This window comes from Notamacropus eugenii, chromosome 5, assembly GCF_028372415.1.
Source record: "Notamacropus eugenii isolate mMacEug1 chromosome 5, mMacEug1.pri_v2, whole genome shotgun sequence".
Classification (NCBI taxonomy): domain Eukaryota; kingdom Metazoa; phylum Chordata; class Mammalia; order Diprotodontia; family Macropodidae; genus Notamacropus; species Notamacropus eugenii.
Window position 1 is genome coordinate 179,386,959 of NC_092876.1, and position 19,597 is coordinate 179,406,555.

General features: G+C 37.3%; 1 protein-coding gene and 1 pseudogene across 6 annotated transcripts in view; one reads left to right on the top strand and one right to left on the bottom strand.

The window, feature by feature from the left end:
* ZBTB44 (zinc finger and BTB domain containing 44) overlaps positions 1 to 19,597 on the bottom strand; it is a 69,011-nt gene that overhangs the window by 42,321 nt on the left and 7,093 nt on the right. The window lies entirely within an intron of this gene.
* LOC140505525 (retinal rod rhodopsin-sensitive cGMP 3',5'-cyclic phosphodiesterase subunit delta pseudogene) lies at positions 19,010 to 19,559 on the top strand (annotated as a pseudogene).

Consider the following 19,597-nt stretch of genomic DNA (forward strand, 5'->3'; position numbering starts at 1 on the left):
CAATACAGGAAAGTGGGGGATAAGGGGATAAGCAGGGTGGGGGGGATGACAGAAGGGAGGTCAATGGGAGGAGGGAACAATTTGAAGTCCACACTCTTGGGGAGGAACAGGATCAAAAGAGAATAGAAGTAATGGGGGACAGGATAGAATGGAAGGAAATATAGTTAGTCTTATACAACACAACTATTATGGAAGTCATTTGCAAAACTACACAGATTTGGCCTATATTGAATTGCTTGCCTTCCAAAGGGAAGGGGTGGAGAGGGAGGGAGGTAAAGAAGTTGGAACTCAAAGTGTTAGGATCAACTGTTGACTAATGTTCTTGCCACTAGGAAACAAGAAATATAGGTAAAGGGGTATAGAAAGCTATCTGGCCCTACAGGACAAAAGAGAAGACGGAGACAAGGGCAGAGAGGGATGATAGAAGAGAGAGCAGATTGGTCATAGGGGCAATTAGAATGCTTGGTGTTTGGGGGGGGGGGGATAAAAGGGGAGAAAATTTGTAACCCAAAATTTTGTGAAAATGAATGTTAAAAGTTAAATAAATAAATTTAATATTAAAAAAAAAAACTAGAAGCCAATGGTAAAAAAAAAAAAAAAAATTAGCAACACTCCCCTAACTCAATACTTGTAGCTTCAACACTTAGTTTGGAGCCAGGAGCTCTGAGTTCATGGCCCCACCTCCTTGTCTCCAGTTACTACCTGTGAGGTCTAAGGCAAGTATAGACTACAATTTATGAATCTATAAAATGAGAAAAATAATACCCTAATGACTGACCTCACATTGTTGATAAGCTCATTTTCTAATTTCTAAAAAAACTATCTGAAGATAATTTACACAAATACAAAAAATCATAACTTTGATGGAGCCATGAGAAGAAAAAAGGCAAATTTTTAACGTTTTCATTAAGAGACAACATTTTTACAGTGGCACATAGACTAAAAGGTGCAAAGAATATAAGATCCCACTGTGTGCATTGTTTATTGATTATAAAAGCATTTGAGTTGGTGGAACAAAACTCTTAGTCATAGAGATAATAATCCAGTGCAAAATTCAAATAATAGGAGGAATTCTTTAAAAAGACAAAAACCTCCAGAGGCTTCTATAATTAGAGAGAAAGAGACAGACACAGAGAGAGAGAGGGAGAGACAGAGAGAGAGAGACAGAGGGAGAGACAGAGAGAACCTCATGCTTTTGAACGATAAGCATTCTTCATCTACTTTATTTTTTTGTAAAGCTTGTTAGGCTGAACTCTTTTGATAGACTATATGGGTCTCAGGAGACTCAGCAGAGTTTTGGGAATGCATGAAAACAACACAATATCATTCATAAATAGGAATATCTGGACAATCCCATCATGTTAAGAATTCCCACTCCCAAACCCAATTTGAACTATGCACTGGACCATCTCTGTGACAGTGGCAAACACCTCTGACAAGCACACACCATGTGAGCATACACAAATACCCACACAAGAGAATGAAGACAGAATCTTCATTGTCAGAAACTCAGAACCAAACAGATGACCAAGGGCAAATCATTTAGCCTCTCTAAACAGGCTAGCTGGACATTTTCCACACTAGTCCCTTCCTTCTCCCTTTCCCTTCCCCAAGTTTCTCACATCCTTTCCATTTCATTCCTTGTCACTGCACTAGTTCAGAATGCTAGCACCTCATGACTGGACAACCACAAAAGTCTCAAGTCTCCTTAACTCTATTCTATCCTACCTTCAAACCATTTTATGCAAACTGCTGCATATAATCTTCCTCCCTCCAAGTTTATTAATTTATTTGCTTTCAGTTTTCAACAATCACTTCCTTAAGTTCCAAATTTTCTCCCCTGCCCTAAGACAGCAAGCAGTCTTATATGGGTTCTACACATACATTCCTATTAAACACATTTTCACATTAGGCATGTTGCATAGAAGAATTAAAACAATGGGAGAAACCACGAGAAAAAACAAAAGAGAAAATAGTCTGCTTCATTTTGCATTCCAACTCCATAGTTCTTTCTCTGGATGTGGATAGCATTTTGCATCATGAATGAGTACTTTGGAAATATTTTAGATCCTTGCACTGATGTGAAGGGTCAACTCTATCAAACACAGTTCTCGCACACTGTGGCTGTTACTGTGTATAATGTTCTCCTGGCTCTGCTCATTTCACTCAGCATCAGTTCTTGTAAGTCTTTCCAGGACTCTCTGAAGTCTGTCTGTTCATCATTTCTTATAGCACAATAGTATTCCATTACATTCATATACCATAACTTGTTCAGTCGTTCCCCAATTGATGGGCATCCCCTCGATTTCCAGTTTTTGGCCACTACAAAAAGAGCTACTATAAATATTTTGGTACATGTTCCTTTTCTTATTTTTATGATCTCTTTGGGATACAGTCCCAGAAGTGATACTGCTGGGTCAAAGGGTATATGCACATTTTTATAGCCTTTTGAGCATAGCTCCAAATTGCTTTCCAGAATGGTTGGATCAGCTCTCAACTCCATCAACAATGAATTAGGATTCGAACTCTCCCACATCTTCTCCAATATTTATCATCTTCCTGTTTTGTCATGTTAGCCAATCTGATAAGTGTCATGTGGTACATCAGAGTTGTTTTGATTTCCATCCCTCTAATTATTAGTGATTTAGAGTATTTTTTTCATACTACTATAGACAGCTTTAATTTCTTCCTCTGAAAACTGTTCATATCCTTTGACCAGTTATCAGTTGGGGAATGACTTGTATTCTTGTAAATTTGACTGAATTCTCTACATATTTTAGAAATGAGGCCTTTATCACAGACATTAGTTATATGTTGGCATATAATCTTCTTAAAAATATAACTAAGTATGGGAATCTAGATTTAGAGCTGGAATGAAATCTCCAGTGTCACCTAGTCTAACACCTTCATCTTAGAGAAGACAGAATAGGCCCAGAGAGGTTAAGTGACTTGCCCAGTATCACACTTCCTGTAAGTGACTTTTGAACCAGATGCCCTTTAACTACAAATATTCTTCCAATTGCATCAAACTATTTCTGTATTACCCACTACACAAAAACAGAGGGGAAAAAATCAGAACTATACTAACATTCTTGCTTTACATAAATTCATTTTATGCAAATTCAACTTTACATAAAGAATTTTGAAAGAAACTGCATTCTAAAAAGTTGTTAAAAATCCATACTCAAAGTAGACACTGCATGATTAGGACTCTGTATGATGCGGGCAGCATAAACAGTAATAGGAAGATGAGAAGCATCTCTAGTAGACAGTCCCCTTATGCCTGCAGACAGTGATTGACACTTTGTCTCCCCCTCTGTTCAACAGTGATTCTTAATTTCATCATGGTTGGTGGCAAATGTGCTCTGGAGGGGAAAAGTAAACCATCTCAAAAGTGTAAATGAAAATGAAAATAACCAGAAAACATGAAGGAGGACAAAAATTATCATCGAAACAACAAAAATCTAGTCTTAGGATGTCACCTGTGAACACAAAGTGAAGCAAAAGGTAGTCCTGCATGAAGTTGACTTAACTGTTGAAAGAAAGAGAAGGTACTATTCTATAGATGGAGAAACTATTAACTCTGTGGATAGAACAGAATATTCCTTGAAGCTTGATGACATTTCAAACCAAGGTCTGATGTCTCTTTGAAGATTTAAAGATAAAGTACTCTGAAGTAATACAGGTATTTATAGGAAGCAGTGGTATGGTTGCACAATTTGAGTTTCATGTAGGATTTCATGATGTGCAAAGTATCAGGAGAAGCTGCTACTGAAGATCTGAAGCAGAAAAGAAATTCCCAGAGTTCCTGAAAGAACAAAAAACACACCAAAAAAAACAGATGAAGGTCCCTATTTGCTGAAGCAATCTTTAATGTAGATGAAACCAGCTTATTTTATCAAAGAATGCCATTTCGAACGTACATCTTGGTGGAGCATATTCAGGGGCATAAAGCTTAAAAAAAGAGTTACTCTTCTACTTGGAGTGAATACATCTGGGGCTTGCAAATTAATATCTGTTCATGTGCACCACTCAGAAAATCTCAGAGCACTGAAAGGAATTAGAGCAAGGCATTACTACCTGTGTATTATTTCACTAACCTTAAGGCACAGATAACCCTTATCATCAGTGAACAATGGTTTATACAGGGCTTCATTCCAGAAAAGTTTTCTAATGATAACTGCATTCCTTTCAAGATTCTATTTATTTTGGATAATGTCATTCCAGCTCACTTTCCCCATCAAGAAAATTTTAATGAAAATGTAAAAGAAGTCTCCTTTAACACTACCTAATTATTACAGCCTATGGATCAGGGGGAGTGTTCGGGAAACATATTATTTACATACCACATTTGCCCATGGGTGTTAGGGTGTGTTCAGAGAGTGATGGTGATGGTGTGATGGCTGCCAAGCCCTTTTCGGGGCTCTTTCCACCTTTGGTGTTCACCTGTTTCGCCCAACTCTCACCTGTGGCTCCAAGAAGCTGCAGTATGAGCAGCAGCCACACCCCAGTAAACTGGACCAAACCAGGCTGAGGGTAACCAAGGGATCTCAGACCCATTGGTGAGTTAGGAGGGTGGCTACGCCAAGCACGTGAAGACTTCCTCTGGTGGAATGGGTGGATGAGAACAATTGTTCCAATGGCCATGAAGGCAGCTGAAGCAGGCAATGTGAAGCGCTTAGAGCTTGGTTAGACACTGGAGACGCCAAGGTCATCCATTGCATCCTGAGCCATTGCCAGCCATCTTGACTTCGTCCTTCCACTGGACTATGGTAACTCTGGGGGAGAGTGAGGCTGACAACTTCGTGCAACTCTGCCTCACTTAAATCTAACTTCCTCACGAGTGAAAAAAAAAAAAAAAAAGATGACATTTGCCCAGGCAATTGGAGCTTTGGATGCAGATGAGGACTTGACCTTCAGAGAGATTTTTTGGAAATTATATATTTACCATGCAATCCAGAATACTGCTAAGGCATAGGAAGATGTAACAGAAACATGTATGAAAAGAGTTTGGAAAAAAGGGCGCCTGCAGTTCATTCCCCATTTTTACGGATATGAGAAAAATGAAATATTTGAAGATGTGAAGCACAAGAACTGGAGCCAGAAGTGGATGAGAATGCTGCAGAATTGATTGAGACTCATGGTGAAGAACTGTCAAATAAGCATCTGATTGAGCTGCTAGCTGAAAAGATTGCAGAAAAAAAGAGAAGCTTTGAAACCTGAGGTCAGACCAAAGAAGTTCACAATGAAACAGTTGGGAGAAGCAATTCATCATTTGCGTGGATTTTTTTCTTGTACTGAAAAGATAACTCCAAATACTTCAAGATTTTTATAAGTTCAAAGACTAGTTGAGGATAACAGTTGCTACACACACACACACACACACACACACACACACACACACACACACACACGTTCAGATATATGAGGAAAGAGAGGCCCTGTCCATACATCTCTCAATAGCTTCATAAAAAAATTGTGCAGTCAACCATCAGTGATAAAGGTGAGATGCAGCATGTAGAAAAGCGGTCAACGTACTGCACACACCTATGTTAATTTTACTGTACAGTACTGTGTATACTTTACCATTAACTTTACCTTTCATAATTCTGTTTATGTACAGTATTTAATATGCCTGTATTTTAAAGTTCATTAAAATACATGCATGTCCTTTCTCCTCTTTCAATTTCTTTTCACTTCTTGCTTTAGAATTACAGATTTCAATTTTGATCAAACATCTCTAAACATACCTTTCATATCATTATACTAAGTAGGATCAAACTACTCATATAAAAGGTAAAGAAGAGAAACTAAATAAACTGCCTATACTTTATGTGTGAGCATCTAGCTGGCACAGTGTATAGAATGTCGAGTCTGAAGTCTTTCTGACTCATATTTCCGAGTTCAAATCCAGCCTCACACACTTAATGAACTGTGATCCTGGGCAAGTCACTTAATCTTGTCTGCCTCAGTTCTTCATCTGTAAAATGAGCTGGCCAAAGAAATGGCAAACCACTACAGTATCCTGGCCAAGAAAACCCGAAATGGGGTCATGAAGAGTTGGATGTGACTGAATAACAACAAATATTTTATGTGTGTGTCAGTACATTTTATGACTCATGTAAAAGGTTATTATTTTATGTCTCACATAAAGGTATTATTTTATGTATGCCTTTGCTAAATGAAGTAGGTGGGTAGAGGCAAATTCAAATTACATAAAAATCTCTTTATGTAGAGATCTACAAGTCTACAAATCAACCTACTTAGAAAAGTAAGAACTGTCTGCATGCACACTGATTACAACTACAAAAAAGTAACATCAAAAAGCAGGAAAAATTAATGGTTAACACAATGCATGATGTTGGTGCTAACTTATTAACATACATAATCTTCATTTACTTGACCAAACTGGTAATAGAAATGTTGAGTTCCACAATCATTTCCAGACAGTTCATTCTTTATTTTAAAGATTAGATAAGTCAGTTAGTCAAGCAATTTATTAAGTGCCTACTATGTGCCAGGCACTGTACTATGTTGAGGTTACAAAGAAGGGCAAAAAAACTTCAAAACAAAACATCAGTACCTGCTCTCTGGGACCTCACAAGTCTAAAGGGAACGATGGCATGCAAACAATTATGTATGAACAAAATAAATGCAGGCAGGGTATGCTGGAGCCTACTCAACCTAGTTCTTCGCCCATTTTATGTCTTTAAATCTCAGAAATCAATAAACTACAAATCAGGGCTTGATTTAATGTTTTGTTAAGTGTCTATATTTAAGAAAGTGATGGAGAAAACATTAATAATGAGATTAAACTTAAAAGTGTATCATATACTCTCAACCTCTCTCCCTCCCCTATGGGATGGTAAATACCAGCACATCTCTGTATACATGATAAATTGGAAATAATCTCTAAGGGAAGGAGCTATTAATTAAAAAGCCCTTTCCTGCTTAAGCTTAAAGTGCTGGGGGGGATGGGGAGGGCTACTGGTGGGTCATCAGATCCCACAGGCCCACTTTGATTAGCATAGGAGCTTTGACCTTCATTTCTGACCTAGGCTGGCTCGCCTCTTCTTTGGCAGGTTTCTGTGAAGTAGTGTGGTTTGGAATGTTGGACATGGAGTCAGAGGCCCTACTTCAAAAAGTGGCTATACCACCGTCTACCTGTGTGACCATGGGCTGAAATCATTTAACCTCAACTATAAAATGAAGTGATTGGATCAGATGATCTCAAAGGTCTCAGCTACTTGTTTAAAACAACAACAACATCATTTTCACTCTCTAACTTTGATCCTGTTTTTCTCTGCTCTACTCAAAAGAGGTAGAAGAATGCAACAAAGTGCCATAACAGAGGAGGCTTTTAATAAATGCTTGTTGATTCACTGATCTGCTAACTTTACATCTCTGGCCCATACCTCAATTCCTGATCAAATCCTGGAACACATTAAAGGCATGATTTATAAGCATTTAGAAAAAGAAGCAGAGATCATTAAATCATGAACTTATCAAAAACAGGTATATACATCAGACAAATCTCATCAGCATTTCTGAGATTTCAGCAAAGCAGTTTCATCATATTATCTGTGATTAAAATGAAGTGATATGGATGGTCCTCTCCTGGTCAACATTTCCATTAATTACTTGAAAACAAAGATGGAACACTGGTTGAATACGCAGATGGCGCAAAGTTTAGAGTCACAGCTCTTAAAGTTAGATTAAATCACCAAGCTCCCAGAGATATTGGTTTGGTCATAGTCACATTAGGAAGAATATTGTGATGGAATACTCCTGTGCTATAAAAAATGATGAGCAGGTTGATTTTAGAAAAAACATGGAAAGACTTGCATAAAATAATGAAGAGTGAAATGAACAGAACCAAGAGAATATTGTATAAAGTAACAGTAATATTGTTTGAAGAAATAACTGAATAAATAAGCTATTCTGAGTGTTCTAAATATTCAAATCAACTACGAAGAACCCATAAAGAAAGATGCTATCTACCTCTGGAGAAAGAACTGATAAATAGAAGTATGCATATTATGGCTTTACAGATATGTTACGCGTACACACACACACACGTGTGCATGTGCATGTGGAGTGGGGAGGAAAGGATAGTTATTTCCTGGACATTTAAAAGGGAAGTTGAGAAGAAGGATGAATTTTGGGGGAAGGAAAAAGGAGCTTTGGTTTTTTTTTTAAGAGATACTGAATTTGTAATTCCTACAGGAAATCTTATAGAAAACATCCAGTGCAGGCAGATGGTTGATGTAAGACTGGAACTCAATGGAGGACTAGGGCTAAATGTATAGACCTGCACCTGCACAGATAACAGTTGAACTATTAGAGCTGAAAAGACTTACAAGACCATGTAGAAAAAAGACCTAGAACAAAACAAAGCCTTGAAGCATATCCATTGTTAAGGGGACAGGATATGAATGATACAGCAAAGGAGATTGAGAAAATAGTCATAAGGAGAACAAGCAATCAAGACAGAACAGGTTCAAAAAATAAACACTGTAAGCGGGAAGGAAGGAAAGGAGAAAGAACAAGGACAAACAAAAACTTAGGAGAAGAGGTTAGCCAACAATGTCAAATACAAATAATGGGTCAAGAAAGATGAAATTGAGAAAAAGTTCGCTGGACTATCTGTCAGGTCAGTCAGTAAAGAAGTACTAAGCATTTACTAAACAAAGCGATGTACTTTAAGGAATTGCTGATTTAAAAAAACACCACCACCAAAAACCTTTGAAAGTCTTAGGAATTTTATTCAACACTATGACCAACCATGATGAAGCATGTTAACTATCTATTGAGAAGTGACAAACTTTCAGATGCACTGTGAATTGAACCCAATGTTCCAAACATGGTCTAAGACAGAATGAGAAATTCCTTATTCATGTCTTACGTTTGAGTTTGCAGTGTACTAAAACTCTCAGTTCTTTTTCAAATGACAATTAACTAGTTCCCCATCTTGTACTTGTGAAAGTCTCTCTCTATACACATACACACATACACACACACACACACACACACACACACACACACACACACACACTTTGGAAATACTTAAAGCAGAATTTGTTTTGCTTGACTCTGCATATTTGTTCCCCACCCCCATTCCATCTCAGGAGAAGGGAAGAAAATATGGATTTTTGTTAAGAAAAAAATGCAGAATTTTTAAAAAAAGAAATTATTAGTAACTCGGAAAGTAATATTTTCAGGTTGGCATTATGAATGGAAATCAAATAGAAAAGAGTCAAGCAATTGAGAGAAGTAGTGGCAATAAATATCAGCAGTTTTTAAAAAGGAGTTTGACTGTAAAAAGGACGTAGGATGACATCTTGAAGGATGGTAGATCTACCTTGTGAGGGAATTTTAAGAATGGAGGAGACTTGAATGTTTGTAGACACTGGAAACAAACCAGTAGACAGGAAAGGATTAGGGGAAAGGCGTGAATTGTGGAAGAAAGTTATGGAGAAAAGGATGGGATCAAGGGTACGTGTAGAAAGGTTAGACTTAGAGAGGAGTGCCTCTTCACCAGACACTGAAGTAAAAGAGAAAAGGGGTTTTGAGAAGCAGAATACGAAGAAAAGGAAGCTCAGGAAGAAGAGCTTCTATTTTCTCAGTCAAGCATAAGGTAACAGGATGGAAGGTTTGTGAACAAAGTTTTGGAACAGCTGCAGTGGGCAGTTTTGACAGAGAATCAGGTGGAGAAATAATAAAAGTACAATATCCAAGGAAGGAGACAGTCAAAAAATCCATGGCCTCAGCTTTTAGAACACAAAGGAACAAAATATGGTGGACTAGAGAAAAAAAGCTATCAAGATGCAAAGAGTCAAATTTGACTTCAAGAAACTTTGTGGAAATAAGACTCATAACTAGAATATAGCTCAGTACCTTATTCAAAAGCCACAAGAACATAACTGGGTCTGACTTCAGTTCTTGACAAAATTCCAGAATGTATTATATCAAAAGGACAGGTGCTCATCAAGAACAAGTGAAACGAACTGCCTGAAGTTGGTAGTGCCTGTTGGGCTGGAAAAGTAATGAGAAAAGTAATAATATGGGAGCATAATATCATAGATTTAAAACTAGAAGAAATCACAAAAGTCATCTAGTCCAACCCCTCAGAGAAGTTAAATGGTTTGGCCAAGGTCACATACTTAGTAAGCATCAAAAGCAGAATTTTACGAAGTCCACAAGATGAATCTGAATAGTTTTATCTAGTGACCCACTTCCACCCTCAATCTAAAAAAGATGGCATGGAGAGTAATCGTAAAAGTCAAAAATGACTAATTTTGGTTTTGGAAATGAGATGAGGAAAAGCACTTCTTTTCTCCTTGTGGTGGGGAGGAGAGATTCAGGTAACAGTCATTAATGGCTTAATGTTGACTTGGAAGGAAATCTACAGTGGAGTGCCCCAAAGGGTTACATATTGTGTACCACTGGAGAAACACCTAAATCAGTAAGATCAGATGCAAGTGAATATTGGTAGTAGAAGTTTTTTTCAGATAACAGTGAGAGTGGATAGCCTTTGCTTTAATTCTGTGTTGTTTTAACATTTTAAATTAATGATTAGATAAATGTGTAAGTGGTATACTTATAAAATTTAGAGATAACACAAAAAATAGAGTTCAGCAATACACTGGATAAAAGGAATGAAAAATCTGGATGGGCTACAACACTGAGCAAAAATGAGTAACAACTTCACAAGTACAAAATGGAAAAAATATGGAAAGACGGTAGTTTAAGTGAAAAGGAACTGAAGTTTCAGTACACTGTAAGCTCAAGAGTAAGACATGGATAAGGAGTTACATTCTGTCCTACTAAGAACACCTGGTATTCTCAGTACAACATTTTAGGAAAACTTAGAAAGCGTCCAGAATAAGGTAAACAAAATGGTGAAGGCCTTCTTCTATTCCTAGGACAAACAGGGATCTGTGAAGGAACTGGAGACGTTTAACCTAGAGAAGAGGTATAATGGGGGAGACAAGATAACTGTCTTCAAGATACTCAAAAGGCTTTTCACATGGAAGGATTAAATTTGTTCTTCTTCGTAGGAGCGTAAAACTGGAAACAAGGGGAGGGAGTTGCCAGTAGGCAAACAAATTTAATTTTAAAATAGACATAATGACAATTAGAGCTATCAAAATATGTAAAGAGCTGTCTCAAGAGGTAGTAGTTTCTCCCTCACTGGAAGTCTTCAAGCAAATACTGAACACTTGTTCAGTATGTTATGGAGAGGACCATCTTCAGGATGAGTTGAACTGTAGGGCAAATGATGCCCACTCCAATTCTCACATTCTGTGACTTGCAATCTTGTTTTTATGACACCCTATACAGGTTATCTCAAATGATCTCATAACAAAATGTCTCAAACCAATTTTAGGATATTTTTCAAAAAAAAAAAAAAGACAAAATGCATTCAGAAAGGAGAGCATATGGCTAAAAAGATATCTTCAGTTTCTATCAATCTATATAGAAAATGTGCATCTAAAACTTCAGAAAGGTTGGCATTCACATAAATTATTTTATGGAAATAAGGTCAATAGGTTACTGAGGAGAAGTTTAAAAAGTACAGCTATGTTAGAAAACAATTAAAAAGGAGAAAACTGAAGATTTTAATGTCAGTGCAAGGAAGGTGCAATACAGCTTTCATAGGAAAATAGAAAGTGAGTGTCTGTCAATTTTCACTCTAGCCATACAAGGTTAGCCAATGTGAAATATGATGTTTTTGTCATAACACAACTCAATACTTTATTAAAGGATCACTTTATACAAACCTGAGCTAGCCTCCAGATCACACCTGGCAATTAACAAACTGCTATCAACATCCAGTGGGCTGTTCTCTTGCACTAAAAATCTGTGATTATATAAAACTGATGTCAAAGAATAGCCTTTCAAGGTAGAGTCCAGTTAATTTTAACCTACTGAAGACTACAAAAAAGATACTTATTTTAGATCTACTTTTCCTTTAAACTCTTATTAAAATAAACAACTTTAAAAATATCATTCTTCATTTATTTATTCTATCTACAATGAGTTTTAAGTGTTCCTGCCATTAAGAAAAGTGTGAAATTCAGAGAAATTTTCAAATGACAGGATTATACAACCAAAGATCTGGAGCCATAAAAAGACCTTAAAAGTCAACTAAGAGCAGCTAGATGATACAATGGGATAGTGTGCCCAGCATGGAGTTAGTAAAACCTGAGTTCAAATCTAGCCTCAGACACTTACCCGCTGTGTGACCTTGGGCAAGTTACTTAACCTCTATTTGCCTCAATGTCCTTATCTGTAAAACAGGGATGACCACACCTACCTCCCAAGGTTGTTGTGAGGATAAAATGAGGTAATAATTATAAAGAGCTTGCTAGGTATAAAAATGTTTTGTTTATTGCTGTCATTATTATATTATTATTATCTAGTCTAGTCCAATCTTCTCATTTTACAGACAAAGAATAGATGACAGGTCCAAGGAGCTAAAGTGACTTATGCAATATCACACAGGCAGCAAGTCCTCAGACTCCAATGTATCATGAAGCTTCCACAGCATTTGAAAAGTGTTTTACAAATTATCCCCACCTGATCTTCGTTACAACCTCTGATGTAGGCACTAAATTTTACATATTAGGGAAGTTGGGGCTTTGGGAGACTAAGTGACCTACTCGTTATTATAGCCATAAGTATCAGAAGAAGTTAAGGATCCAGAGAGACAAAAAGCAGAGAAAGAAAAACTGTAAAATAGTATCACTAATAAATAAAATAATAATGAATAAATGAATAAAATAATAAAAAAGTGGTGACAGTCATGTTTGAAAATTATTAGTTATGACAAGGATGGATTTATACCAGGAATGCAGGAAAGGCTCCATATTAGAAAAATTATAAACATGAGAGCACATTAATAACAAAAAACTAAGTCAAATGACTACATCAACGGATACAAGAAAACTTTCGACAAAAATACAGTACTCAGTCACATTTTAAAAAACACTGAAAAGCATATGAATAAATGGACCTTTCTGACAATCAATATCTATTTTAAATTAAGACCTAAAATTATCTGTAAAGAAAAAGATGTGAGTTAAAGCAAAGATGTCCACAGTTCCTATTACTATCTGAAAAAACTTCTATTGCAATATTCACAAGCATCTGATCTTAATGATTTAGGAGTTTCTCCACGGTACACAATATGTAACCCAGACATATAAGTTCATTTGTGCAACTTGTGCATAGGATATATCGATGTAGCTGGTGGCGCAGTGAATGGAGTCAGTCTTGGAGTCAGGATGATCTGAGTTCAAATGTGAAATTCAGACACTTGACACTTACTAGCTATGTGACCTTGGGCAAATCACTTAACCCCAATTTCTTTGCCTTTCCCCCTACTCCCCAAAATCTGACTTCAGACATTAGCTATGGGACCGTGGACAAGTCACTTAACCTCTATTTGCCTCAGTATCCTCAACCATAAAATGGGGATAACAGCACCTATCTCCCAGGACTGTTATGAGATCAAATAGATAATATTTGTAAAGCTTTTAAAACTTAGCAAAGTATCTGGAACAGATAGTGTACTATATAAATGCTTATTCCCTTCCTCATTCTCTTTGCTCTTGTACATGTTTCTCCCAAAAGTTACACAAAGGTGGTCTGGAGTCCACCCAACATATAAGGAGGCTTTCCTTGTTTTCTCCTAACATCAGAAGCATAACGTTAGGGCACTCTGGCTGTCCATCTTTCATCCTTCATTTTTGCCACACAGTCATTCATGAAAGAAAGTTATATCAACAAGATAAGAAAAAGAAGTCAAATGAATAATGATAATAAAGAAAAATAATGTTTATTTGCAGCTATGAAACTTGTAAGTTTGGTAGAAGTAGATTTATAACAAACATATACCATATGCCACAATAAATTCCTAATGGATACACTATATGAGCTAAATATTTTTAAAATTACACAACAAAAAAAATTAAAGGAAATAACTTACAGAGCTATGTCTCTGTGAAGAATAAACTAAAAACTATAGATGAATATAAAAGATAAAACATACTTTTAATTGCAGAAAGTCCATGCATGAAACATGAAAAAAATCAATGCAGATAGTTTCACTGGGAAAATATTTTTGTAGCAAATTTCTTTAATAAAGCTCTTATCTCCAAAAATTAATTGATACAAATATATAAGAAAAACAATTCCTACTGGAGTAAGTTTGGTCAAAGGTTAAATGAACGGACAGTTTTCAAAAGAAGAAATGCAGGCTCTCAATAGTTATATAAATCAATGTTCCAAATCACTTTAAAAAAAAAAAAACAACCTCAAGAAGTACAAATTAATTTTACCTTGTAACTAATGGAAAGGGCAAAAAAGATAAAAGACCAATAACTTGGGTGTTACCATCTCAGGAAGTCAGAGAGCTGAAAGATCCCACAATAAAATTTAATAATCTTTTTAAATAACAGCCAAGAACTAGAAGGAAGTTTAGTGCTTGTCTACTGGAGAATGTCTGAGTTTACCATAGTATATTAATTGTATTGAAATATTATCTCCACACAAGAAATGATGAATGTGAAGAATTCAAACTTAGGAAGATTTACATGAACTTATGCAGAAAAAAATGAGAACCAAAGAGCAATTTATATAAAAATGTAAAGGAAGAAGTATTGAAAAATTTCAGAACTTTTTTAATGAATTTGGTGGTCACTTTCCAGCTGAAAAAGACTTGATCATGAAGCATGCTTACTGGTAAAGTGGTGAGCAACAGATGTGGAGATATACGTTTTTAGGTATGGCCAAATATACAAATTTGTTTTACTTGATTGTACTTCTTTGTCTTAGGGGAGGGCTATAGCAGGATGTGAGAATCACTGGGAAGTGACAGTCGTGTTTAAAATAATAAAGAAACCAAGAATGACTAGAAAATACTGACTGGATACTCAAGCTCTACACTTAGTAGACACCTCCAAAGTTCTTCACCTCAGATCAAAACTCATTAGAATTCCAAAGGCAATAAAACCATTTCAAGGGATAGAGACCCTGACCAAAAGGAAAAGAAAATGGTAATCAATTCTAACAAGGACAAAACCTCAAGTAAAAAAGTCAGTTCAACAATCTAGCAATTTCAATGTGACTGTTCAACTAAAAACCATCAACTCAGACAGTTCTCAACAAGGTGCTCTTTTGGTGGGGAGGCACTGTGATAGAAATGGAAGAGAAACAAGCAGTTCAGAGGGCAGATATGGAAAGAGTTTTCTGGTTTTTGATGCATTTTGTCAGGTCCATTTCTTCTTCAGTTAGGTCTACAAAGTTCAGAACTACTACTGAAAATGGTAGTCCATATCATGGCAGGTCACTTGCAAAGGCCACTGCTGTTTTTAATGTCAAGTAGCATTTCACAGAGCTAGCAATATTTTTGTTTAATATACCTGGTATTGAATAACAACCTATCAAATTATGAAAAGCATACACTCAAAAGTCTACAGAATGCCAAGATACGAACCAGAAAAAAAACAAGTCAAAATACACTTTAGAATGCATCTAATTTAATTGTCCACCTTGCAATCAAATGCTTCTGTGTTGTTACTGTATGTTTGAAGTACTCAGATTCTACAAAACTAAGAGGCAACTCTCTCTTGTGGATAAAACCACTGGGTAGCAGCACCAACCTATGAATAAAAAAAAAAATAGGAGGAATTCTTAAGTTTAATTTTTCAGTTCTGACTTTTTGTGACCCCATGTAGGGTATTCTCAGCAGAGATAAAGGAGTGGCTTGCCATTTCCTTCTCCAGCTCATTTTACAGATGAGGCAAACAGGGTAAGGTGCTTGCCCAGGGTCACACAGCTAGTAAGTAGTTAAGGCTAGATTTGAATTCAGGAAGATAAGTCTTCCTGACTCCAGGCTCAGCTCTCCATACACTTTACTACCTAAATGCTCCCAAATTTAGGTACCAAAGATGAATTTAACCCTAAGGTATAATTTGAATGTACTGTCCTGGAAGTACTCTTAGGACAGAAGGTTTAAGTTGAAGGAACAATAGGGTTAAGAAAGTTTTAAACCAGAAAAGAATGACAGATCCTAAGCTTGATAGGAGAAAGATGATATCAAAGATAAGTTCTGAGGAGAAAAACAGTATAGTCAAATTTATCTCCAGGTTTTGTGGGAATCACAGTAAATATCAAAGGAGAACCAAGCACGAAGAATAAGAATGTAAGTTAAAAAAAAAAAAAAACAACCCTGAAACCACTAAGTACTTAATCAAATCTGTGAGGTTCTAAAGGGTGGGGACCTGCCAAAGCAATAAAAGTCGAAGTAATTGATCAAAGGATTCACAAGATAGTTTCATCTTCTGCAAACTGAAGGAACAGAGAATGGATAGACCAGCAAGGCAGTCTCTACAGGTGCCAAAAACACCCCAAAAAGCCCTGATCTGAATAAGGTAACAGGCAGAAGAACACTTCAACCAGTGGGCTTCAGGGTAAGGGCAAGGAACAATCCAAAGTAGTAGGGGAATGGAATAAATGTATGTTAGATAAAAGTCCAGAGTGAAAAAAGTTCCTAGAAACCTGGTAAGGAAACAAAATTTTAAAAAAGGGAGGTGGTGGAGTGGAATAAAAAATGGGTAAACACATACCCCAGAAAATCTACTACCACAGAGAAGGAAGTGACAAGTTTTGGATTGGTCAAAGAAAATCAAATGAATTAGAAGCCAATTTTTCCAGATGTGGTTAACCAGAAACCCCAAAGAGATAGAAGCTGATAGAAGTATATTTGAGAACAGTTCCAAATGGGGAACATGGGGTAGGGATTGCTCAGTGAAGGACTGCCTGACTTTTTTTAATTCAATTTTATTTTCAGTTCTGAATCTGTCCCCACCCTCCATGCCTCTTCTCTTACTTGCTTCTACAAATTGGCTTCCAAAGTCATCACTTAACTGCAATTGTTGTCTCCAAAGTTACCAACAATTTCTTAGTTGCTGTATCTAATGGCTTTTTCTCAATTCTCATTCTTGTACCCTCCCAGAAGCATGCTATCTCACCATCCTCTCACCCTAGAAACTCTTCCATCTCTAGATTTTCAAAACACATTGTACGCTTTTGATACTCTTCCTGCTTGACTGATCCTCCTCAGTCTTTAAAGCATCATCCATGTCACAAATGCCCAATATGGATATATTCCATAACTCTATCTTTTCAACACTCTCACACTTGATAAGCTCATTAGCTCCCACTGATTCAATTATCATCCCTATGTAGATTGACTTCAAGATTTACAAATCTAGTCCTAATCTTTCTCCTGAGCTGGTCCAGTACCAGATCACCAACCCCGGACATTTTCAACTAGATGTCTATTATAGGCATTTAAAATTCAACATTCCTTGACAGAACTCATCTTGTCCCATCCCTCTTCCAAACTCCTATAGTTCTATTGGAGATATTACCATTCTTCCAAGTCACCCAGATTCATTTTTTGAACTTGTATCCCCCAATTGCCTAGCATAAAGTGCCAGACATACAGGAGACTAGGTTACCTGTTGACTGATTGTTGGTTCTTCATTCTTACTCACCCCACATTTCTAATCTTTGCTAAATCTTGTTTCTTTCTCCATAGGATTCCCTCAATACTGTGTCTTCTCTAATCACATAGCTATTATCTTACTTTAAGTCCTAATCACTTCTTAGCTGGACCATTTAATCTCTGGACCTTGAATCTCCACTAAGCATAGGTTACCAGTGATTTTTCTTAAGCACATATTACTTCTGGGATCAACTCCTATTTGACATTTAAAGCTCTTTACAACCTAGCCCCTTTTTCTATCTTTCCAATTTTTTAAAAACGTTATTCTCCTATCCCACCACCCTAACATACTTGCTGTTCCTTACACACGGCACTCCACCCTTCATAATGCATCTAGGCAAGTAGGTGTTGCAGTGGATAGCCTGCTGCTGTTGGATGAAGACTTGAGTTCAAATCTTGCCTCAAATACTTTGGTAAATGCGTGACCTGGGCGAGTCATTTAAAAACCTTTGCAGTCTCAGTCTCATCAGTAAAATAGGAACAATAACAGACTCTATCTCACAGGATTATTGTGAGGATCAGATGAGATAATTTTTGTAAAAGTGCTTCACGAACCTTAAAGCATTTTATAAAAGCTACTAATTATTATTATCACAGTCTTGTTCACCTGCCTCCATGTCCAGAATACTCTCTCTCCTCATTTCCACCCTTTGGAATTTGACTTCCCTCAAAACTGAGTTCAAGTACCATCTTCCTCATGTAGTCTTCCCACATTCCCCACAACTACTAGTCCCTTTCCTCCCCAAACTACTTTGTATTAATTTTGCATATATCCTACATATGTTTATAGATTTATATCTTTCCTGGGGTTTACTGGCTAGATTTCTTTCTCAAAGACAAAACCTTAAAACCATTTCACTCTGGAGCTAGTAGAATGGACAATAATAGGTTCCCACAGAAGCACCACTTAATGGCTATTTTGGGGGCCCTCCTGCCTCAAAGTAAATGTAAATAGTAACTGTTTCTCTTTTGGCCAGAAACCCTGAGGGTCTTCCCCTCCCAGTTTGATTTTTTTTTTCCATTAAAGGGGCCATCCCTTGACTCACTTCTTAGAAAGTCTATTCACTGAAAGAGGGTTACCTGACTCAAAGTGAGAACTTGAAAAGACCTTAGCCTAAAATGGCCAGGGTCTCCCACTGCATCCTGGGCCATCTCCAGTAGTCCTGATGAATATCAGGCCACTGGACCCAGATGGTTCCGAAGAAAAAAGTGAGGCTGGTTACCTTGCACAGCCCCCCTCCCTCACTCAAATCAAAGTCAACTCCAAGTCATGTCATCGCCATCCTGATGTCATGATCCTCTTCCAGAGCGAAGGGCAAGAATCTTGCTCTAGCCCCATCCCCCACTCAGGCTGCCTTCCAGCCACAGCTGCTGTCCTCAGGACTTCCAGATGCAGCTCCAGGGCAGCACAGCCAGGAGCAGATCCTAGTCATGTCCACTGAGGATGAGAGGGCCAGAAGATCCTGAGGGGCCTTCAAGTTAATTGGATGAACCTCTGAGATGCTGAGACAGGGAAGATCCTTTGGCAGGAAACAAAAGACCTGTTTGTCCCTTGTGTGGAGCATGAAGCCTGTGTCCCCAAGAAAATTCTCAAGTATAAGGCCTTATCTCGGGAGTTGAACTTTTTTTCAGCAGAGCAGATAGACAAATTCCTCTTGGAGCAAAAAAGTCTATTTTAAAAGGTAGTGCCTAGAAGAATGGTTTTTCAAATTTGGCTTCATGATTCCTAATTTCACAAACACCTGGCAATCCTTGATAGAGAAAGTGCCAGAGTCCTGGATGATGCCAGCAAACGTCTTAAGTGGGAATGTGATCACAGAGACCAAGTTCTTTGACGACAACCTTCTCATCAACACATCCAGGGAGAGACTTTTCTACATTTGAGAGAAGGGTGTGTGTGTATTTTCCAGGATCTGTGTTCTGGTTTTTGTTTTTTTGGGGTGGGGAGAGGGAAGGGAGATGTTTTACTTTCTTCCACACTCCCTTTTTTAGCAGCAGCAGCAGCAGCAGTAGCAGCAC